The sequence below is a fragment of the Anabrus simplex genome, chromosome 2, assembly GCF_040414725.1.
Source record: "Anabrus simplex isolate iqAnaSimp1 chromosome 2, ASM4041472v1, whole genome shotgun sequence".
NCBI classification, from domain to species: Eukaryota; Metazoa; Arthropoda; class Insecta; order Orthoptera; family Tettigoniidae; genus Anabrus; species Anabrus simplex.
The window spans coordinates 1,024,920,023-1,024,944,645 of record NC_090266.1 but is presented as its reverse complement, the minus strand read 5'-3'; the positions used below and the strand labels follow the sequence as shown (position 1 = coordinate 1,024,944,645).

The 24,623-nt window shown below is 41.8% G+C and overlaps 1 protein-coding gene across 2 annotated transcripts in view; it reads right to left on the bottom strand.

The window, feature by feature from the left end:
• Cpr (Cytochrome P450 reductase) overlaps positions 1-24,623 on the bottom strand; it is a 576,566-nt gene that overhangs the window by 421,487 nt on the left and 130,456 nt on the right. For both annotated transcript variants that reach the window (XM_067141922.2, XM_067141924.2), the window contains exon 2: positions 8,247-8,299. The gene's annotated coding sequence lies outside the window, so the exon portion shown is untranslated. The remainder of the gene's footprint in view (positions 1-8,246; positions 8,300-24,623) is intronic.

Genomic DNA, 24,623 nt, shown 5'->3' with positions numbered 1-24,623 from the left:
TTATAAGTATTTCAAGCAGTGAAATAATATATGGAAAAGAAACAAAATTGATCCAAATTCGGAAAATGAAGTTCGATCTAAGGTAAGAGTCAAGATACGACAAAAAGTCATAGGACCAAAGTTGTAGATCTCTTCATTCCAGGGACCAAAAGTGCTGTACGTTTTTAATAGGAATTACAGTTTAGGCACAAAACACCTCGAAAGGAAGGTCTGCGCCGGCATGAAAATTGCCTCAATATTTCGATATTTTTCGGGGTTAAAAATTTAAACATTGGATCTTTTCATAATTTCTCCATCGGTTATAGGGCAACAGCTATAATTTTGCCAAATTTCAATTTTCTAGCACACCCGAAATTTGAGTCCACCATTTTGTTTGGGGGAGACTAAATATTAAAAAATGACCTTTTTGGAATTTTTCCTTGGGTTACAGACTTAATAGCTATCAGACTACCAAATTTCAAGTTTCTAGCTTGTCTGGAAGTGGGTAAACATTAATGTCAGTGAGTGAGTCAGTCAGCCTTCTGGCTTTATATAATAGGGATTTCGATTTAATCTCCTCGGAGCATGAGTCCTCTACTGTAGATATATCTTCTAATACGGGAAAAGAATCGTCAAAATAAAACTCGAATCAAACGGATTTTTATCAGGCTGAAATTGATCTTTCAGTGCAGCTATAATGTTAAGATCTCTTTCATGAGTCCCACCAACAGTTAGTGAACACCCAATCTGAAATTATGGAGAATTTACCATTAATATTTACATTTGTACTAAATAATAAACATCATAGGTACCGGTAGGCATTTAATATGAGCCTGCTGAATAGTAAATACCGATCTTTCATTGCTTTTTTAATGTTATTATAGCCTTTAACCGGGGACATGAGGTCTCACACTCCCAATAAACATAAAACATCTGAACTTCTTTAATTAAAAATCTTGCAGGGAACTGTAGTTTACGTTACCTTCTCATCTGTGTCAAACACACTTTACACCCTGAGTCAGGGTTAGCTCGCTACGTTCGACTGAATTTCCCAAGTGGACTTCACGTCAGCAGTTACGAGAGTATTTTTGTCAATGCGTGTTGCGTGGTCAGAGTTAAGTACAACATCTCAAATGACTGGCCCGTTGCAGTTATTAAGAACTACAAATCCTCAGTTCGAGGATTACGTTAGGGAACTGCTAATGAAAAATGTAGTGATATGGCTATTTTATTGTGGCTATTGGAGATCGCAGTTTGAAACACTTCTGTTGTTCCAAGTTGTACCATGAAAGCCCAGGAAAAAATGGAATTCTTGAATGGTTTGGCATATGATCAGGTGAAATAAAAATGGAATTATTGAATGTTTTGGCATCTGATCAGGTGAAATTGCATGTCAAAGAAGAATGATAAATGAACAAGTTCCCAGAGAGATATAAAGTTCCAATGTCTAAATATGGAGCGAGTCAGTCACGCAAGACTCGGCGCCAAGATACGGAAGAAAAACTGAAGAAATGGCACTCTTGGTGTACATGTCCAACATCCTTGAAGATGATGGTGATGATGCTTGTTGTTTAAAGGGGCCTAACATCTAGGTCATTGGGCCCTAATGGCACGAAATGAGACGAAATGTAAGGACAATTAAAAATCCATAATCTTCCACTGACCAGAATTCAAAAGGTGAGGACGAAGAATGGATGGATGGTTATGAAGTTAAACTGCTGTGGACTGTTTTCCAGTTTGTGTTCAAAGTGTAGTGCAGAAAATCTACTCATATTTTCACATTTACACTGTACGTGAGGCCTCCTTGATTGAGTTTTGTGATTTTGTCGAAATTGAGTATTCCAAAGTTCTTGTTTTCCGTAGAACAAGGTGACTTTCCTTGTTACCTTCCATTGAACGAGTACTGAAGCTGCATCCAGCCCTGAAATCTTATTCTGAATCACAAAGCAGGTGTCCAACTGTAATCAAACAGTTCTTTGATGGTCCCTTGTCTGAGGTGTGGTTGAATTTTGTGCAAACTCAAGCAGCAATTTTTCACAGTGTTATTCAGTTTTTAGAGAGGCAACATGTTATGTTGGATGCTTGTAAAGTACTTTAGGATCTCAGGAAAAAGCTTTCAAATAGGCTCGACTGTGTGTTTGTACCCTCAGTTGTTCAATCTAAACTAAAGAATCCTGAAAATGATGGCTTAGTTAATGTTTCACATTTCAAGAAAAATGTTGAAACATTTTACTCCACTTGCTTGGACTTTTCATCTGTCTGAACGCAGTGTGTTAATTTGGACAGATCATAATTCTGTGTTCGAATGGAGTGATGTACAAAAGTTATTAGATTTTGTACGTAAGTACACTGGGAAAGACATATGTGATACAATGCTTTTTGATGAGATTGTTAAAGTCAGGGAATATGTCACAGTTACTAAAGTAAAGGAATGGAATTCGGCTCGTACACCAACTCTTTTGAGGTAAGGTAAGGTAAGGTAAGGTAAGGGTGTATTCTGCCCGAAGGCAAGTCCGAACCTCCGCAGAGGTGTGCCTGAGCCGGAGTTTACGTGAGGTAGGGTGGCCAGTTCCTTTCCGCTCCTCCATTCCCTTACCCCCACAAACAGAGCGTGGCAACCCATGCAAATCTTGACGACGCCTAATGTTGCTTAACTTCGGAGATCTCACGGGATCCGGTGTTTCAACACGGCTATGGCCGTTGGCACTCTTCTGAGGTGGGTGGAAATATTCACTAATTTTGAATATAGGAATATTGCCTTCAGGAATATAGGTGATATTGTAGAATTTGTGTTAAGCTTGCGTAATACAAATGCTCCTACAGAACGGGTATTTTCATTAATGAACAATCTTTGGACAAATGAAAAATCCAGGCTAAAGCCTGACAATGTAAAACACATGGTAATCACTGGGTGCAACTTGGATTATAACTGCGTAGAGTTTTATGACATACTGCGTGGAAACTTAAAGTTGTTGAAGACAATTCATTCAATTGAAAAGTACGAGAGCCTGTCACAGTGACTTCACACTGCAACGTGTTAATGTAACATTGAACACTGTGTGTTGTAATGTAAACAAATGTAATAGCATAATAGGTTAGTAGGTTAAAAAATGTGGTAATATTTGTTCTTCGAACATATTACTTCCTTTTTATAGCATCCAAAAAATCAGAGTGTTTTTAAGTTTTATCATGCTGTAGTGAGTGATAATGTACGATTCGTTGTATGCTTTTTACGTTTGGTATCGCTTAAAAGGAACGAGAAAAATCGGTGATCAAGTTCGCTGCTAGATCATATTTACGATCAGGTCCTGCTTTTTATCTCCGAATATCTGGTCACCCTGCGCATCCTTGAAGAGAAAAACAGCATATGCGTGTTTTAAGTTGGAGTTTCCGGTTTGTCTGCAAACTACTAAATTCTGCAACAGTTGCAGCGAGGACGAATGGATATCGCACCATCATTGCAGAACTTTTGTGACGGAATGATAGGTTCCAAATTGTGCTGCACGTTTTCGTTTATATGATTATTTTTGTTTACGCTTGTTGTGTTCTGGATTAATGAAAAGTGATCTGTTTCGCGATTGTGGTGTATTTGTAATTTTACTGACGACAACGATCAAGGTAAAATTTAAGACTGCGTATTGTGAATAAGAAAGAAGGGGAAATATATCTAATATTTGCATTATTAGATCGTACATATTCATATTATGAGAGAGCATTACATGCTGAATTAGATAGACTGAGATGACTGTACGTGTTTGCCAACCAATTTTCATTATAAAAAACTTCTGTTAGTAAAAGTAACTAGATACTACCAGAATAACCCTAAAACATTTGTGTAGAGACATCTATTGGAGAACGAGAGATACTAAACATGATTATATCTGTACCGTTTGTTATCAGGGCTTATAAATCTGGATTTAACTTTACGGAAACTCGTTTAAGTTAAGAGCGCAGTTAAAGTTACAAGCGCATTTAGATAACTCATATGTAACTGTGGTGTACCAGAAACCGGCCATTTTTAAAGATCATATTAAAACCCAAAGACCGAGCTCGATAGCTGCAGTCGCTTAAGTCCGGCCAGTATCCAGTAATCGGGAGATAGTGGGTTCGAGCCCCACTGTCGGCAGCCCTGAAGATGGTTTTCCGTGGTTTCCCATTTTCACACCAGGCAAATGCCGGGGCTGTACCTTAAATAAGGTCACGGCCGCTTCCTTCCAATTCCTAGGCCGTTCCTCTCCCAAAGATAGAGATGCTGTGACATTTAATTCTCGAATGGAAGAGTGACAGTGCCAGAAGCCAATTACACTGCAGACACAAACTAAACCTTCTCCACTTAAATGTTAGTATCTTCCTTGTCACTGTCTCTCTGAATTCCATTCATTTAGCAGAGATCCCCAGTACACAGAAATGAGCCTTCTCTAGCACTAACAAACGGCATATGAGAGGGCTTATGATGTGAAGTAATGGCACTACTAATATAATGGCTACACAACTTAGCATTGCGCCGTAACATCCGAATGAGGTGCAACAATATAAGTTTTGAAAAAGCCATCTCTATTGAATTACCTTCGTAAACACGATGTACTGCGCTTGCGGTGTACAATAAATACAAGACGTAAACATCTCATCTTCAACTGTCTACAATATCACGCATAAAAAAATACAATATCATCCGTTTTACACGTCTGTCAGCAGCTATCGAGCAGTATCATCTTACATCTTAAAACTAACAATAACGATGTGTACCATATCGTTAGAAACTTTCTTAGATAAGCTAAGATTAACATTTAAGTGTGTGTCAATATTTAACCAATACCGGTATGTAATGTGTATGTTATTAATATTATGTACCCTAGTGTTTATTCACCAGACTGGATGACTGATCTACCAAAGACCCGAGGTCAATAAATTTTAAAGGGTGCCTTAACAGCTCTTGGATGAAGGGGAAATTGTTCTCTTCGAAAAATCCTTCCACCACCACAACCACGTAGATGGCAGTCAATCAGCTATCGTACACACGAGGCTAATTACTGCCACGTGTATTCCATCCAAATTGCGGATCTCGATGAGGCACAGAGCTACATTTGGCCTGCCAATACAATCACCATATGCGAAATGAGTAATGAATTAGTAATGAAAGCAGTTTTGTTGAATTTTCTCCGACAGATATTTCCCAAGTACATCTTGCAGCATCCACAGTATTCCCCATTACGACGTTAATTACATTATATAAGCTTGTCTCAAACGATTCCTTACCGATCCCTAAGTCCCGTTTCCTGATATGGGATCAGGGACGAGGTGAGATGAAACTATGACATTTTTATGGCCGGGTGCCCTTCCCGCCGCCAACCTCAGCCGAGGTGCTAATGAAAAGAATAATCATAATAATAATAATAATAATAATAATAATAATAATGTTGTTATAATGTTATTTGCTGTACGTCCAACTAACTATTTTAAGGTTTTCGGAGACGCTGAGTTGCCGGAATTTAGTCCCGCAGGAGTTTTTACGCGCCAGTAAATCTAATAATAATAATAATAATAATAATAATAATAATAATAATAATAATAATAATAATAATAATAATATTTGCTTTACGTCTCACTAACTACTTTTACGGTTTTTCGGAGACGCCGAGGTGCCGGAATTTTTTCCCGCAGGTGTCGGAATTTTTTCCCGCAGGAGTTCTTTTACGTGCCAGTAAATCTACCGACACGAGTCTGACATATTTGAGCACCTTCAAATACCACCGGACTGAGCCAGGATCGAACATGCCAAGTTGGCGTCAGAAGGCCAGCGCCTCAACCGTCTGAGCCACTCAGCCCGGCAGCTAATGAAAATGTTGAATGAAATGGGGTAAGGAGGCGGAAGGGATCAGCTGTGGCCTAATGAATATGAACTGTCCCAGCATATGCCTGGAAGTGAAAATGGGAAACGACAGAAAATATTTGAGGATAGCCGGCGGTGGTATTCGAACACACTCGTCTCCCGAATGCAGAGATTGGCGTTAACATGCGCGGCCACTCAACTCAGTGGTATGCAGCATACATGGAAGACGAAATCAAAATGTTGGACGCTGAGATATGGAAGATTATATGTTCACACAAATACATACGATATTGCAGTGCGTTTTTTTTTTTCGTGTGGCTATTTCTAGCCGAGTGCAGCCCTTGTAAGGCAGACCCTCCGATGAGGGTGGGCGGCATCTGCCATGTGTAGGTAACTGCGTGTTATTGTGGTGGAGGATAGTGTTATGTGTTGTGTGTGAGTTGCAGGGATGTTGGGGACAGCACAAACACCCAGCCCCCGGACCACTGGAATTAACCAATGAAGGTTAAAATCCCCGACCCGGCCGGGAATCGAACCCGGGACCCTCTGAACCGAAGGCCAGTACGCTGACCATTCAGCCAACGAGTCGGACAAAGTAAACTCGTGTCCTCATCCCGATGTAGTGCAGCTCTTTTCAGGAGGTGAGCTGCATGTACCATTTCAACCACATACCAGCCCTCCTGCCATTCTTAAATTTCTGGAATGGAACCCGGGGCCCCGAGGACGGCAGCTAATAACACTAACCGTTACGCTACGGAGGCGAACATTGCAGTGCGTGAAACTGGTCCTCTCGAACAGGGCCCCACATAAGATAACCGAAGCTACCAAAATAGGGCTAAGCTAGAGTATACTTATTTGGTAACAGATTTTTGCGCTCTTGAGATTCATTATCTTCCTGGAAGTCACTCGCATGTTCTGAACTCTTCAGCTAGACCACATCCCTATTGGAGTTCATATACATTTCCTAACACAAGTAATCTGCCGAAAATTTCCAAATCTGGGAGTGCAAACACGATTGAAAGTAAGGAGCACATTATTACATGAATTTCTTAGCTACTTAATACATCCACACTTTGCCAATAAAAGGGTGTATTTTCATGTTTTTAGGGCGAGTTTTAATTATAATATTTGCTTCAAACTGTCCTAAACGCTGCCAGTTACTTTTCTAACAGGGCTCCTTGGCTGAATGGTCAGTGTAGTGACCTGCGGTTCAAAGGGCCCCGAGTTCGATTCCTTTCCGGGTCGGGGATTCAAATCTTAAAAGGTTCATTCCGTTGGCTCGGGAACTGGCTGCTTTTGTTGTCACCGACATCCCTGCAACTTATACACCACACACAATACTATCCTCATCCACAAAGCATACACGGCAGATGCCTCGCACCCCCTTGAGAGGGTCTGCCTTACAATGGCTGCACTAGGCTAGCAATAGCCATACCAAATTATGCTTTCCTAACATAATGGAATTACGCAAATGTACTGGCGAAGTGTGCAACGAACAAATGAACATCAAAGAGTTCCACAATAATATATTTTATTACGAAAGGCCATAGTGCAGGATAAGGTATAGTCTATTTTAAAGTGGCATATACGCATGCATACACCAGTAGTAAAAGCAGTTTGGGAGAACAGCCACCACCTCTACTGTTAATTTCCTGTGCCAGTTAACTCCATGTGGATAAGAACAAAATAGGCCCTATAATTAGTTGAAGTAAGTTATATAAGCTGCTCTATTGCTTGAACAAAAAACGAACAGCGGCAGTAGCGGCGAGGGAACTCTTCTCCCCATAGGCCTACTACTTTTACTACTGGTGTATGTATGTATGTATGTATGTATGTATGTATGTATGTATGTATGTATGTATGTATGTATGTATGTATGTATGTATGTATGTATGTATGTATGTATGTATGTATGTATGTATGTATGTATGTATGTATGAATGTATGTATGTATGACTTTAAAATGGGCTATATACAAAGCCTGACGATAATTCTTCCGTACAAGAGTCCTCTCAGTTTTTGTGTAGGAAATCTGACTTCCTTAACTACATCACCTCTCTACTGGATCTCGTGCATATCCTGGCTTAATGTACTGCAGTACCTCCCCATCGAGCACAACTGGTAGTGAACTGTTCAAATATCCTTGGCCCTCTTCATGCCAGCAATTTCCCCTCGTACAGCGCTTTGAACTTATCCTGCTCCAGGAGATTCAATGAGGAGCTTCAGGATACCTTTCCCTTTCGACAAAAATATAAATACTGTACCAGCAAATATACAGTAACTCCTTTAAGACACGTTGGACGGAGCTCACACACTGTATGGATTCTGTCTGAAATAAAGATTGCACTTGGCTGGAGTCTACTACAGTTATACCTAGATTCTACTGGTCATTGCACTTAGATGGGACAACATAAGCGACATTGATTTGTCAACCTACCTATTCGTTGTCTTCACGCTGGAATTTAACAAACGCAATGGATGGCGACAGCGCTGGAAAAGAAAAACAAAATATAAGCAAAGGTCATAAAAGTGCTATACAGTTTCTGGAGTCATTTTTAATTGATTAAAAGTAACAGCCTCATTATATGATATTTATTGCTTTGAGCTTGCGGTATCTTTCGTCAGCTGGTCCGTGCAGTCAGGTGTAAACGTTTAAAATCCCCTGTTCTTGAGTTTTTTCATGTAGTGCAATGATGGTTTTCAGGGGCCCAACATGTAGGACATCGGTCCCTGATGGCATGATATGAATTTGACAAAAAGGAGCCCATTGTTGACGAATTTAGTGAAGCAAGTCAAAGAAAATAATTCCATCCGACCACCTTCCTGGCTTGTGCTGCTTAAACCGTAAACGATAGAACCGAAGCATGTGTGGAAAATTGCTCAGCATGAAGAGCACTAGAAAAAAGTCCATGGCGGTATATACCTAAATATACAGTATAAGGCAGCCGTCAATAAGCTATTTTACATCCGTAGATCACGAGTTGTGCGCTCGTAGTGGTAATATGCCACGCGTTGGTCTTGTGAAGCACTCTTAAAATATTCAAAATCATTTTCCTCGGAACTGCACTTTGCTATCTGAACCGGTAGAAGTCCTCTTTTGTTTGCAAATTGCTTTACGTCGCACCAACACAGATAGGTCTTATGGCGACGACGGGACAGGAAAGGGCTAGGAATAGCAAGGAAGCGGCCGTGGCCTTATTTAAGGTACAGCCCCCAGCATTTGCCTGGTGTGAAAATGGGAAACCACGGAAAACCATCTTCAGGGCTGCCGACAGTGGGGTTCGAACCCACTACGTCCCGAATACTGGATACTGGGCGTACTTCAGCGACTGCAGCTACTCACCTCGGTGGTAGAAGTTCTCGCCATGGTTTGCACTTATATTCAAAATAGGCCAAATCGATAGGGACACATGGGCCAAGGTCTCCTTATCAAACAAATAAAGGTCTCGATTGTACATGGATACCGTCAGTGCATCGCCTAATCGAGGAAGCTCAAGGACAAAAGTCGTGATGTTTCAGACATGATCGATAACATTCCCACCAAAGCTGCTAGAACAATACGATTACTTCATTCTTGTGATTTCTTCTCACCCAATATTCAAGTTATTGCCTAATATGCTTCATCATTCTTGACATCACTGAGCGACTTATCGCCTTCTCAGCGTGATTCTTCAGAATATGAATTGGCAGGTGTTAATTGTGAAATCTTATGTGAAGGTCAATGTCCATGAGGCTCCGTGCGAAATGCACCGCCGCGCTGCGCTGTGAGTGGCCATAAATGTAAGTTATTGCCTTTTACCGCGGACCGCACACTAACATCGGCTGTCATATCACCACGTGTTGCCATGGCAAACTTGATAACAGTGGGATCTCGGAGTATTTTATCTGACAGTAGTCGGCTCAATTCTTCGAAGATACCTTAAAACTGAGCAAAGTGTGAAATTTTATAGTTTCTCAATGTCAGTGGAAAAATATTATATTTACAGAAATAGGCCTACATGACAAGAAATAGGAACATAATCTTAATAGCCTACAGAAATATTTTACAAATGTGTCATTATATATAAACATTAAATAAATGAGCGTTACAGTCTTTTAAATAGTCTTGCCAAAGTAGTATTATGAAACCAGATACTCCCAACAAAATTTGAACTAATTACAACAGAAATTAAAATAACTCTAATATTATTATTAAGTACTATCATCATCATCATCGTGACTTTTATTAAGACTAATGTGTAATAAAATATCTGTACTTTAAAAATAAGGCGTACGGAGCTTACTTAGCGAGTCTAGCATTACTAATTATTTGGTTGTAGCTGTTAAACTATTTGTAAAATTCTTCGTTAATATAGGTTTTGTGCAGTGCAATTTAGTATTAAATAAAATATGTAAATCCCAAATTTCTTACTTCTTGCGATTTACTGCTTAGATCCACTATCTTTTCAAATCCATTTCGTGAGTTTATGATGGAAAAATATAAAATGTCACACGCTGCTCTGTATTGCAGTATCTATTATTGCAGCCAACAGCACAGCACATAGTACTGTCGGAACATTTTGACATGTTAAAAATATTTTAAAATATAAAATAAAAAAAATATAAAAATATAATATAAAATTTTAAAATATTAATCTGAAGATAACTCAATAAAAGTATTGAATAAATACATACACACGTACCCCGACTTCTTACGATCAGCTGTTGATAACCGAGCTCGATAGCTGCAGTCGCTTAAGTGCGGCCAGTATCCAGTAATCGGGAGATGGTGGGTTCAAGCCCCATTGTCGGCAGCCCTGAAGATGGTTTTCCGTGGTTTCCTTAATTAAGGCCACGGCCGCTTCCTTCCACTTCCTAGACCATTCCTATCCCATCGTCACCATAAGACATATCTGTGTCGGTGCGACGTTAAGCAAAATAGCAAAAAAATTAGCTGTTGATAAACATGCCTCCGAGTAGTTCTCGTAATATCCACGTGCAGCAGCACATTGCCTGTAAAGCGGGTCACTTCCACGAGATGGCTAAATGGAACATGCACCGCGTTTACTGCCACTAGGTAAAGACAGACCAAGGTAAACCACTTCGTGTCTGGCTTCCTCCCATAATTATCAGCCACATTTCACTCTCGAGCAACGAGAACAGACTTAACCTAGTCTCTCGTCTTCACGTGTAAACTGTCCGGTCCATGGCTGAGTTAATTCCAATGGCTCGGGACTCGGGGACTCCTGTGTGTGCCGCCTTCAATATTAGAATTCATCCTCAAAGGTGCGCAGGTGTCAACTCGAAAGATATACACCAGGTCTCTTCGGAGGCCACACGCCATTAACCCTAATATGGTAACAAGGAAATTTAACGCTTATTGGTAACTATACGCTTCCAAGGCGTACACGGCGCAAACAACGTCTGTACTGTCTCCTATGTTTCTTTTCTCCAACGTTCTTCGTGTTAACTACATCACTAAGTATAGAGGTTAATTCAATTATATTTTCTTTCTGAAACTTGAATTGCGTGTACGTCTATGAGGCGTATTGTTACCATTCTAGGGTTAATGTACCTGTAAATTTCAGGCATTTGAGACGCTGCGCGGTCGTAGGAAGTCGCGCAGAAAAAGTACAGAGGAATCTAACTAATCCGAACTAATTAGGGCCAGGGCCTGTATGGATTGCCACATTTTCGGTTTATACGAAATGCAACTCTGTACCGGAAACACAAAGACTGTAAGTGTGTGTAATGCCTGTTGTACACCATCCAATAGTTCTTTAAATTCGATACTTCACAAGGAAAGTTGTCGAATTTTGCCGAAGATTGTTCAACATTGCTGAAGGTTTGACAAGAAAATATTTGACAAGGTTTGAAAGCATTTTGTTTTAACATGTAGGAAAGGCAAAGAGCTGTTGTGGTTCTTGGACTAGCAGTGGGATACTTTCTTAAGAAATAAGAGAAACTCACAATATACCATAATTTAGATGCGGAAAATATTAATGAGGTTATCTTCAACGTAATTGTTGCAATGTATTTACTGCCATCACATTATTTGCAGAGGTTATGTTATATTGCAATTACTCACATTAATTGAATAAAAATGTTAGGCATGCACCGGAAATTCATATTTTATTACATTATGGAATAATAATAATAATAATAATAATAATAATAATAATAATAATAATAATAATAAGCGAAGATCATCATAAATCGATCATCGCTGACTGTTTACTTATATGTTATGGTACGGTCATAAACACAAAAACTGTCCACTTCCTTGAGATATTTCTCTTGCAATTCCCAATTACGCTGCCGGTTTATTCATTTTATTTTGGTACTCTACGGAGTATACTGAACATAAAGAGCGTAGCAATTAATACACATACAACATCCCTCGGTCATGAAGACAGCCATTTTTGATGTTTTGGTTCCCATCCCGGCAATCCCAGCATGCCTAGCAGCACTGTTATTGTTCTGTTAAAGACTTGGCAATCCTTTGACCGATTAGAACATCTTCTAATTCATTTTCAAGACTTATGAAGACTTAAAGACTTTTCAAGTACTGAAAGTGATTTGACAAGTAAACTTGGGAAGTGCTGACAATTCTTGTGAAGTCTTCAATTTGACAAAAATTTGATCGTGTACAACAAGCTTAAGGCAGAACAAACCAACCGAGAAATAATCAGTGACGAGTTTGTGATCCACTGTAATGTATTAAGTTCTGTTTATTTTTTACAATCTGCTTTTACATCGCACCGACACCGAAAGGTCTTATGGTGACGATGGGATGGGAAGGGACTAGGAATGGGAAGGAAGAGACCGTGGCTTAAATTAAGGTACAACCTCAGCATTTGCCTGGTGTAAAAATGGGAACTCACGGAAAACCATTTTCAGGGCTGCCGATAGTGGGGTTCAAACCAACTATCTCCAAAATGCAAGCTGATAGTTACGTCACCCAAACCGCACAGCCACTTGCTCTGTTTCTGTGTAATCAAAGCATAACAACCCATTTATTTTCGTTCTAAGATATGCTATTATTTTCGTCCGGCTCCTTGACTGAATGGTCAGCACTGTAGTCTTCGGTTTTAGAGGGCCCAGGGTTTGACTTTCGGCTGCACCGGGGATTTTAACCGCCTCTGGTTCAATTCTCTAGCTCGGGGCAGGTATTTGTAATCGATTAATTACATATCTCCATTTATATACAATACATTACACTATAAACCATCATAGAAGCACGCAATAGTGAATACATCCCTTCACACAGGGTTGGCGTCACTAAATACTTGGGCTCAACCCACGGTAGTACCGATCCCAGATAATTGGGAAATGCTATTACAGTATTTTCATTGTATTTTTTCCTCAATCACCATTCTCCAATCTTTGTATATAATTAATAATAATTAAGAGGGGAATTCCTCAAGGTAGTATTATGGGACCTTTATGTTTTCTTGTTTCTATGTTTGTTTGTTTGTTCGTTTGTTTGTTCAGTCTCAGCCCTAAGGTTGGTTGGATCCTCAACAGCTCCGCCATGAGCTGTCAGATGGCCTAGGCATCATTGAAGAGGCGTACTAATGAAATGAGGAGTGGGGTAGTTTCCCGTTGCTTTCCTACCCCAGCCAGAAGTTGCTATTATGCATCAGTCTGCCAAGCCCACTGAAATGCATGCACCAACCGACCCTATGAGCAATATTTTCACAACATTCATAGCAGGGACTGGCTGCAGAAGGATGATGATGATGATGATGATTGTTGCAATTAATGCTTTCACGGCCCGTACTTATAGACATGATAGTGTATAGGCTTTCGGGCTTATGCCGTGTCAAGAAAATAAGGTGAAATTCTTAACGTTTCGCAGAAAACTGTGCTTTGCGTCCTCAGAAGAAATCTCGACTGTCCACGAGAAAGGCTTCTTAAACAATGACACTTTGAATTTCGGAACGTTATAATAGAAGTTGAAATGGTATTTCCACAGCTTCTCGTATAAACCTGTACCTGTAGTGTCTAGTGTGGGTAAGAGCTCGAGCATCTTGGAACATGACATCATGACCCGACGATAGAGCGTGCTCAGCTATTGCCGATTTGTCAGGTTGGTTGAGACGAATATTACGTTCATGTTCTTTGATGCGGGTACCAATGGACCGGCATGTTTGGCCGATGTATACTTTACCGCACGTACAGGGAATTTCGTATACTCCAGGATGTAAAAGTGGGGACAATTTGCTCACAGTCTGAGTAAAACCAAGGCGAAAGGACAACGAAATGCACACTACTATTCGGATCACTCACTATACGAATTCCCGTGCGCTAATAACGTATTCCAAAGTAGGCTAATCGCATTTCGAAATAAAACGACAGAAATCTCTCCTGCACTGTAATAATAATAATACAAATAATAAAATACAAAGAGAAACTTTATTGTGAACTAATAAGCAACTGCAATTGACATCAAGTTAACTGAAAATGAATCTAAATAACACGAAGCATATTCATAGGACTTCACTCGCATTTAACTCAAAATAAAATACAAACTGAAATGACGTGCAATATGCCAACTACAAAAACAAACTTGAACACAGCTTTTACTTAGTGTGCGTGGTTTATTGATCACTGATGGAATGGAGTATGGCTTTTAGTGCCCGTAGTGTCCGAGGACAAGTTCGATTCGCCAGATGCAGGTCTTTTGATTTGACGCTCGTAGGCGACCTGCGCGTCATGATGAGGATGAAATGATGATGAAGACGTCACATACACCCAGCCCCGTGCCAGCGGAAGTAACCAATTATGGTTTAAATTCCCAACCTTGCCGGGAATCGAACCCAGGACTCCTGTGACCAAAGGCAAGCACGCTAACCATTTAGCCATGGACCCGGACTTAGTCATTGATAATGGTGGTGGAATGGAATGACTTTGAATGAGAATAAGAGCATCAACATTGTGTGGGTGTAGAAGAGAGCGTCGTGCGTTGAGAATGAAGCCCGCTGAACTTAAATTTCTCTCTGAAGCTGAACTTGATGCTTTCATACATAATATATCCTTAGCGATCTGGGGAAGTTTTGGATAGTTTTGTCCATTTGTTTTCCAGTAGGACGAAATTAAAGTCTTTCCCATCACCGTCAACTACAGGCTTGAATACCGACCAAATACGACTTTTAACTTTAGGATCCGGTTCAGAAGTCTTGTATTGTGCGGTTTCCATTTCGTTTGTTTCTTCTTTTTTTACTTCACGTTGTTTGCCACGGTTTCTTTTGGAACTACAGTCCACATTCGTTTCCGATAACAGGATAGGCGGGGAAGTCAAAATGTAAACCACAACAAACGTGATCGTCTCCACTCGACCGTAATGCAACACACCCCGCTGACACGCAGTGCACTGTACACATTGAAGCCGTCAGCCCATAGAACTACCACAGCGCTGTCCTTGGCTCACCGCGTACGAATGACATAGCGCTGCCCAGACCGGCCAGTGCGATGACGTCACGGGCTTCGTATGTCCGAGTCTTTCAAAGCCCATTGCGGTCTATTGCCGAAGCAGCTGATGGGCTGGACCGCTATGCAGGACTCTGGCTCCTGTGCGCCAATGTTTTAACTGTTTACGGTTTGGCCATACTCAGCTATACTGTCGTTCAACGGGAAGATGCGCTAAATGTGGTAATCAGCACCCTGTAGCACAGTGTTCATCCTTGCAGTTAGTGTGTGTACATTGTAATGGTGCACATATTGCCACAAGTAAAGATCGTCCAGAATACAGTACTCTAAACAGCAGAAGGTGAACGAAATATCAGCTACTAGGAATATTCCTTTCAAGAACGCAATCAACGTTTTGGAACACCGACCCTACGCAGAGGTAGTGGGATCAACCCTTCCCATCGAACATGACCGGACCTTCACCTCGCTCCCAACGCAGCGCTCTAATAGATTCAGTGCCTTAAAAAATCCACGCCTAGCCCCACCACCTGTCTCCCGTGCTTATGAGCAACCACTTCTGTTTTATTCCCTTCGTGACCTTCCACAAGTTCCCACCAGACAAAACCCCTACACACCTCAACCTTATCGTATTCCCTCCCAAATGAACGTGGATAACTGTTTCGAAGATTAATTCTCCTCTTGTGATGGATGTCCTAATATCCAATGTTCACAATCTTATTTTAAATATTATACAAGTAATAACCTCATCTTACAGTGGAGCGGTCATTCTTTGACGGCTAACAAAGACAAGCGTCTTAAAAAGATTCATCACCGGCAGATTTCTGTCGTTACCATATCTGAAATTTGGACATCCCCAGGTTTGGAGGTGCGGTTTAGAGATTTCAGAGTGTACAGAGATGATCGTGTGGATGGTTACGGTGGAGCAGCTCTCATTATTTCCTCTCAAGTACGACATAAGATGATCCCTCTGAACTTTAGACAAGTGCCGTCTTTTCAGACCGTAGATGAACGGATAGAATTGCTTCCCAAGACTTTTACACTGTTATCAATGAATTACCCTCCTCGATGTGTGATTGAGCTTAACGAATGGTACACTTTGCTATCACAACTCGATCCGCCACACTTAATATGTGGAGACCTAAATGCACATTGTGAAGCCTGGGGTTGTGCATTCACCGATGCTGCAGCTACTGCCCTATTCAATGCCCTCGAAGAATTTAACATTGTCATTTTAAATGATGGATCTCCAACTCTCGTCCCTCGATTTGGACAGCGACCTTCTGCTGTTGATGTTACATTGTGCTCTTCTACTCTCTTGAACACACTGTCCTGGAAAACTTTGCCGTATGTCATAGGTTCGGACTGTTATGCGATTGAAATTTTGTTGCATACTCTTTATATCTCACCATGCACTATTTACCCACCCACCAACTGGAATACAAATCTTGTAGATTGGTACGCCTACATTTCTAAAATCGACAACGATCTCCAGTTATTGTGGACTCCGTTAACCCCGGTAGAAGACTGTACTGCTTTCCTGTAAATAATAAAATATGCCGCCCACCTTTCAATACCTAGAAAGCACCCATACACTCTTAAAAAGAGGACCTCCAACCCCTTGAAGGGACCAAGGATGCTCACACATGATTGCAAAGCGTAAGCAAGCTTTTAACCAGTACCGACACCAACCTACTTGGAATAACTATGTGTTCTACCAACAGACGAATGCCAAAGTGAAACGTTACTTAAAACAACGAAAACGTCAAAGCTGGAGGAGGTTTTGTGAACGTACTAATAAAGATACCCCTCTAACTACAATATGGTCGCAAATCAGAGGCCTCTGGACAGATAGCCACACTGCATTTTTTCCGTCCAATTTTGCAGAGCTGGGAAAACGTTTTTTTTTGTTTTTTTTGTTTTGCTAGTTGCTTTACGTAGCACCAACACAGATAGGTCTTATGGCGACGATGGGATAGGAAAGGCCTAGGAGTTGGAAGGAAGCGGCCGTGAAACGGTTTTTTTGACATTATTGCACCTCCGTTCGTGCCTCAACCCACAGATACAATGGATGACATCTGCGACGATCCCAATCACTTCCTCACACGTCCATTTACATTTCATGAATTTCAATGGGCTCTTAAAGACTGTAACGATACTGCTCCAGGAAAGGATAACATGCAATACTCCATGCTTAGTAAATTGCTTCTCTCGGTTCAAATTCTCCTTGTCCAGATTTTTAATTCCATATGGACACATGGCCTCCTACCGGAAGACTGGACTACTCAAATAGTGGTACCCATATTAAAGCCCGGTAAGGAACCTCAAGATGCAACATCTTACCGACCAATAGTTTTATCCTCTTGCTGGTTAAAACATTAGAATGGACGGTTAAAACAGATTACAGTGGTTTCTGGAACACTACAGGTTAATGCCTGCATCTCAACATGGATTTCGAAGAGAACGTGGAACCATAGATCATCTCAGCATACTCACGACTGACATCGAGCGTACTTCCCAAACTCGGGGTTATCTGGCCGCACTTTGCTTGGATATTGGTTCTGCTTACGACAATGTGGACATATCTCTACTGCTGCGTAAGTTGGTACCATTGAAACTACTAAACACTCTTATCTTCGGGATTGCGACTTTGATTAAAGAACGCATCATATACGTTCGGAACGTATTGGACCGCGTACAGTCTCTAAAGGCCTCCCATAGGGCAGTGTATTAAGCCCCTAACTGTATGCTATCTACACCTCCGACTTGGAGGAAATATTTAGTCCCACCATCCGTGTCTTGCAATATGCTGATGACGTGCATTAATACGTCTTCAATCAATTGGACAATTACTCTTCAGCGTCTGCACACAGCGTGACATTGACGTCAAGAATGGACTACACATAGTTGACTTGCACTTTCTCTTTCCAAGACCATCGGTAACTATATTCACCAAAAAGAAACCGGTTCTTCAGTCTCCTACAAATCAAGTTCACCATATTTTTTTCCTGTGAAGTCTACTGTCCGCCTCTCGGGGATGCATTTGCACAGCAAACTAACTGGGAGTGGACATATTGCTTACATCCAGACACGGGCACTGCGTGCACTGAACGCCCTTCGTTTCTTAACCCGCACTCTGTTTGGCGCTGCTCCCGCCTCATTGCTAAGTCTTTACCGCTCCTTGATACGGACCGTTATTGACTGTGGCAGCATGTTTTATAGCAACGCTCCGAAGTATGTTCTGGAGAAATTAAATGTCCTGCAATTTTGTGCTCTCAGAGTATAGCTCTGTGATATGTCGTCAACGCCTACAAATGCTCTATAGGTCGAAGCTCATGAACTACCCCTGCACTTGAGAAGGAAACTACTGGCAACAAAATTTCTCCTTCAACGTTCTACTCTGGAGGATCACTCGTTATTCAAGAGCTTACACCTTGTGCATAACCAGTTTGGAGAACATCATTGAAAACATCCACATCTACTTCTAGAATGTTTCAGAGAACTGTAGTTCTGTATACCCTTGACTTCGCAATCCCACACAATTCCGGCATTCCAGTTTAACTACGCCTGCTCGATATCTCCAGCTTCCACATATGTCCCGAGGTACCTACCACGAAAAACTACTCCAAATACACACGTAATTGATTTTATTGAATCGACCTGGTCAGACTACATCCACATTCATACTGACGGTACAAAGTTTACAGATTCAGATGGTTTTGCATATTTTTTGCATGCAAACACAGGAATATGGTCATTTTCCTACTCCCGTTGAAGCATCCATCTACACTGCTGAACTTGTCGCCATATGGGAGGCACTGCATTACTCACAATCAAGAAATTTTCATAAGATTCTTATCATTTCAGATTCTCAAAGTGCTATTAGGAAATTGGGACATCCTTGAAGAAACATACGAACACACTCCTACATCTATGAAATATTAGAATTATCATCTGTCATGAAATCGCGCGGAAAATGTGTCATTTTTGTGGGTGAAAGGGCACTCAACACTTCCATACAATGATCTAGTTTACAGTCTGGCCAAACAAGGCGTACGCACTGGCTTATTTCTTTCATTACGCCTCCCCTGTACCGATTTTTATGTAACTAGCAGAAGGAAAATGAATGTTGAATGGACAGCTCTGTGGAACAGGACTACAACACAAAGGACGATATTATGCCTGGATGCAGCCAGATATCCCACACAAACTATGGTATCAAGACGTGAAATGGGACAGAGGCCAAATAACTACCATCATTCGGATGAGGTTCAACCATGCTTCACTCCCCGCTCACCTCAACAGGACTGGAGTCCTCCAATCAGCATAATGTCCGTGTAGCGCAAGAAACACAGGAGATGTGAACCATATCACCTTCGAGTGCAGTAGAACTGTATCCTTTCGCTACCCTTGTGCACCTTCGGGTTCCTTTACACACACATATTCAGCTATTACTGGCAATTGGAGACTCACGTGTGTATAGTGCAATTGCAAATACTTGACACAAACTGGTGTAAATATCTAAAGAAACAAGTGTCTTTATTTCAAGTGTGTTTTGCTTTCTTTTTGCTCTGTTCTATGTGTTGTATGTCCGGCGCTCCCTTCTCTCTCCGCCAGCCAGCTGCACGCGCGCCTGTGTATCATTCTGCTAGCTTCGACGCGCAGCCCTCAGTGCGCGTGCCTGACCATCGAGTGTACTATAAATAGGAGCTCCCTGTCTGCTCACTTGCCCACTTGCCCCGGTGTCCAGCTCCAGAATACACCCTACGTCGAGCACGGAGGCTACTCCTCTTGAAAATGTGCTTCGACCAGGTGGACTGAATTTCTGGCAGTACGAGGTTTCACCTCTGGTCACCGCTCCCTTACCTGTTTCCGCTGCCTATGTTCCGTAATTCTTTTACAAGCCATTTTCATTCCCTAATTTATGCAAGCTCCCTTAGTTTCGCTAGGTGGAATTTCTTCAATCAATTGAACTTGCTTTTTAGGAATTCAGGCACTTCAACAAACAAGGACTCTCATAGACATTTATGTTAGTGTGCCAGATAGTTCTCGACTATCAACGTGTCAATTCACAAAGACTATCTTTTCAAGATAGAAGTGTATATAAAGACTGCAAACCTGTACATATTGTATAAAGACAGACTTTTCTCAAGATTCAATATTACTTTTTGCTTCAAAATAAATTTCAGTTATTTGTGTAAATATCATAAAGTGAAGCAATAAAAGTTGTGTTTTGTAAACTTCAACCTTGGTTACAACACAACTCTATGGCGACGAGGTAAAAAAAAAGCGACACTACAATTCTTCGGCCCCAGTTGCCAACTCTATAGCGCCGAGGTACACACGAAACCAACACTACAATTCAACGGGCCCAGTTGTCAACTCTACGGCGACGTGATAAATAACAACGACACTTCAACCAGTTCTGACACACAGCTTACCTTACTCTTTCTTGCACGCATCTCGCAATGGCTACTGCGGAACAACTCGCTACGGTCTTCCAAGCCTTACAGCAGCAACAACAACAGTTTATGCAACAACAACAGGCAGCATTAATTCAGGCTATTCAAGCTATTTCTGTCTCTACACAGCCATCAGCTATTCCTCCGTTCTCTGCTTTTGATCCGGCTAAGGAAGAATGGTCAGTTTATTTAGCCCGCTTGCAACAGCATTTCATCTGCCATTCTGTCACAGATGATCAACGCCGCCGCGCACTATTTCTTAGTTCGGTTGGCAATGCTACGTGTGAATTACTACGTAAATTAAGTCCAGAAGAACACTTATCTGAGGTACCCTTCACGCAGCTCTTAGCCCGTCTCACGGAACACTATGCCAAAGCTCCTCACATAGTGGCTGCTCGCTATAAAATTTTTCAGAGCAGAAAGCAACCCCATCAGACACATACTGAATGGATAACTGAATTGCGTGGTCTAGCTAAACCCTGCCAGTTCATCTGCTCCAAGGACGGTTGTGGTTCATCCTACACTGATTCTCTCATTCGGGACATGATAATTTTACATACTCCTGAAGACAAAATACGTTTTGACGCTGTCAAGCAGAGTAACCCTTCTTTAGAAGACGTCCAGCGTATTGCTACGGTTTATGAACTTACTACCCAGACTGCCGCAGCCATAGCTTCTCCACACGAAGTTGCACAAGTCTCGCCTCAGGCCCGCAAGTCCTCTGCTACAGTGAACCGTACGGATAAGGCGCTCTCCACCCAGCATTCTCGCAAGGTTCCCTCTCGTCATGCTACACGGAAGCCCAATTCTAAAAGCACCTCGAAACTCCTGCCTTCCTGCCGAGGTTGTTTCAAGCATCATGAACGTCGTGACTGTCGTTTTTTCAAAGCTACTTGTGAACGATGTAATAAACTTGGACACATTCAGACTGTCTGTCAAAGTTCGCTCCGCCCTGCTAAGCCTACTGCAGCGCGCCGGAAGCATATACAGCCCCGCCAAGACATGGAAGTTGATCAGATCAATCTTATTCTTCCCACAAAGGATTCTCACAAAATCATCATTCCTCTCTCATTCTCTGATCGATCTGTCGATTTTCAATTAGACACTGGATCTCCTGTCTCTATTATTAACCTGACTACCTACCATGACTTAGGTTCACCTTCATGCTCTCCAGCTGACATCCAGCTCGTGACATTTAACAAGAAGAAAATTGACATCAAAGGTCAAATTAAGCTTCCGGCTAGTTATAAAGGAATTCAGAAGGCCATTCCTCTTCTCGTAGTTAACAACTACACTGCATCAAACATTATGGGCATGGATCTATTCAACTTATTTGGTTTCCAGATACATGACAACATTAACGTCGTATCTACATTGCATCCTACTTCTGACGTTACCGCTCTCCTAGCGCAGTTTCCTGAAGTCTTCGACTCTCAGCTCGGAACAGCAAAAGACTATACAGCTCACATACAGCTGAAATCCGGAGCTAAGCCTCGCTTCCTCAAAGCACGTCTAGTACCCCTAGCACTTCAAGACCAGGTCACGAAAGAATTAGAACGATGGATACAAACTGGCATTGTAGTACCAGTTACTTCTAGTCAATGGGCTACTCCACTCGTGGTAATCAAGAAACCTGATGGTAATGTTCGACTTTGTGGTGATTTTCGATCTACAGTCAACGCACAACTCGAAACCGATATCTTTCCTATTCCACGTCCAGAAGACTTATTCCGTCGTCTCTCTGGTGGACAATTCTTCTCTCGAGTTGATCTTAAAGAAGCATATCTCCAGCTACTTTTAGACGAAGAATCTAAGAAATTTCTCACACTCAACACTCCTCTCGGACTGCTCCAGCTCCAGCGGCTCCCATTCGGTGTTTCATACTCAGCGGCTATTTTTCAGCGCTATTTGGCTCAACTCACCGCCTCAATTCCAGGTTGTGCTAACTACCTGGATGATATTATTGTTACTGGAAAAGATCATCAGGAACATCTCACCAATCTCCGCCTTCTTCTCCAGAAATTGAAAGACAATGGCCTACGAGCGAATCTCGCTAAATGTACCTTCTTTCAGCCTCAAGTTCACTACCTCGGACATATACTTGATAAGAATGGAATTCGTCCTAGTATGCAGAATGTCTCCGCGATAGTAAACATGCCAGCACCTCAGAACCTCAAGCAGCTTCAGTCCTTCATAGGCAAAGCGAACTATTATAATAAGTTCATTCCACACTTCGCTACAGTGGCAGCTCCATTAAACGCTCTACGTAAAAAAGGTGTTAAGTTTCAGTGGACTCTGCAATGCCAACAGGCATGGAAAACAATCAACAACGCCTTAATTCAAGCTATACAACTCACTCATTTTCAGCCCGACAAGATCATCACGCTAGCTACTGACGCTTCAGACTACGGTGTCGGTGCAGTTCTCTCCCAGAAGGATAGTCATGGACAAGAACGCCCCATCGCCTTCGCTTCGAAAACACTTAATGACCATCAACGTCGATACTCACAGATAGAGAAAGAAGCTTTAGCCATCATCTTTGGTATTCGCCGTTTCAATGAATATCTTTATGGCAACCATTTCCTGATCATTACCGATCATAAGCCTCTCGTACACTTATTCCATCCTGGTAATAAGATCCCAGAGAATTCCCTCAGAAAGCTTCAAAGATGGTCCATGTTCCTTTCTGATTATTCCTATCAGATTGTATATCGAGCCACATCCCAGCATTGTAATGCTGATGCCCTCTCCCGCTTACCCGTTGGTCCTGGTACTGCCTTCGATTCTCAAGAATCTGCATGTCTTCAGTTGGACATAGAACTTGAAGATACTGTATCCAGTTTTCCTATTGATGCTACCTGCATAGCTAAAGCTACGGATAAGGACAGTACACTTGCTACTGTACGTACTTACATCCGCAACGGTTGGCCTCTTCAGAGCACACTTCCTGCCCACCTGGCACCTTATCATCGTATGCAGCATCGTCTCACGACTCGTGCCGGAGTTGTACTACTAGAAGCAGGCACCATCTTCCGAGTGGTTATCCCACTTAGCCTACAGAAACAAGTTCTCGAATTATTACACCAAAGCCATTGGGGTATCTCCAGAACAAAGCAACTCGCCCGTCAACACTGCTACTGGCCCGGTATTGATGCCGCCATCGAAAAGCTAATACGTCATTGTGAGCAATGTCAAATGAATCAGAACGCCCCGCCTTCTGATCTTGCTTCATGGCCTCCTGCTACTACTCCATGGGAACGAGTTCACATCGATTTCGCAGGTCCTTTCCTCAATTCCATGTGGTTAATAGTCATCGATTCACTGTCAAACTTTCCATATGTAGTGGATATGCATTCGACTACTACAACCGAAGCTACCATTCGTGCTCTCCAGAAAATCTTTACTACAGAAGGTTTACCGCAAGTACTCATTTCGGACAACGGACCTCAATTTACAGCTACTGCTTTTCAGAACTTTTGTACACATAATGGCATTCGTCATATCCTAGCACCACCTTTTCACCCTCAATCTAATGGTGAAGCTGAACGCTTCGTACAAACATTTAAAAGAAGTATGAAGAAAGCTGTCTCTTCAGGCTTAACTAAAGACCAAGCCTTGCTCCAACTCTTAAACAACTACAGAACTCTACCCGGCGCTGATAATATCACTCCTGCACAGAAGCTCCATGGACGACCTCACAGAACTTTACTTTCTCTGTTACAGCCTCTTCCGGCCCAGCATAAGACCTCACCAACGAAGTTCTCCCTCAACGACAAAGTCTACACCAGGACATTCAAATCCAACCCACTCTGGATACCTGGAGTCATCTGCAGATCTTTGGGTCATCGTCTCTACGAGATACAGACTACGGAGAAACGTATCTGCCGCCATCAAGATCAGCTACGTCTGCGCTACCGCCCCTGTCCAGCTATTGATGCTATTGC